This window comes from Bos taurus, chromosome 5 (genome assembly GCF_002263795.3).
Source record: "Bos taurus isolate L1 Dominette 01449 registration number 42190680 breed Hereford chromosome 5, ARS-UCD2.0, whole genome shotgun sequence".
In the NCBI taxonomy this organism is placed as follows: domain Eukaryota; kingdom Metazoa; phylum Chordata; class Mammalia; order Artiodactyla; family Bovidae; genus Bos; species Bos taurus.
The window spans coordinates 100,746,799-100,747,658 of record NC_037332.1 but is presented as its reverse complement, the minus strand read 5'-3'; the positions used below and the strand labels follow the sequence as shown (position 1 = coordinate 100,747,658).

At 39.5% G+C, this 860-nt stretch overlaps 1 non-coding gene across 1 annotated transcript; it reads right to left on the bottom strand.

Moving 5' to 3' along the window:
* Positions 1-229: 229 nt before the first annotated feature.
* LOC112446837 (U6 spliceosomal RNA) lies at positions 230-336 on the bottom strand. The gene has a single exon (XR_003034929.1). It is a non-coding gene; the product is annotated as a U6 spliceosomal RNA (small nuclear RNA).
* Positions 337-860: the final 524 nt, after the last annotated feature.

Below are 860 nucleotides of genomic sequence, written 5' to 3'. Positions count from 1 at the left end.
CTTATACATTTATACAAACTGTCAGTGATTTTAAAACTTGATTATTATTAGAATCACCTAAGGAGCTCTTTAAAAATACAGTTTCCAAGGTCTCCCACTCCATACTTACTGAAACTAAATATTTTGCCTTTATGATGCATAATCTATATTTTCAAGTTCCTTTTTTTTTAGTATGATTGACATGAAGAATGCCATATATTTAATGTACAGAAAAGAAGCATATATCTGTGAAAAAATGAAATGTTTCATGAATTTGTGTGTTCTCCTTATCTAGGGGTCATGCTAATCTTCTCTGTATTGTTCTAATTTTAGTATGAGTGAGTCAGAGTTGTTCAGTCATGTCTAACTCTTTGCGACCCCATGGACAGTAGCCTGTCAGGCTCCTCTGTCCATGTGATTCTCCAGGCAAGATACCGGAGTGGGATGCCCATTCCTTTCTCCAGAGGATCTTTCCAATCCAGGGATCGAACCTGGATCTCTCATATTGCAGGCAGATTCTTTACTGTCTGAGCCACCAGGGAAGACCCAAATCTGGGCTTTAGAGGGGCACACCCAGATTTTAGTGTACATGCTGCTGAAGTGAGCACTTTAATCTGTATTTTTATTTTATATTTTAAGCAACCTTTCTAATGGATTTTAATATGACTGATTTGCTAAGCATGTATTGGTGGTGGTGGTTTAGTCATTGAGTTATATCTGACTCTTGCGACCTCATGGACTGTAGCCCTCCAGGCTCCTCTGTCCATGGAATTCTCCAGGCAAGAATACTGGAGTAGCTTCCCATTTCTTTCACCAAAAGTTCTTCCCAACCCAGGGATCAGACCCAGGTCTCCTGCATTGCAGGTGAATTCTTTACCAAC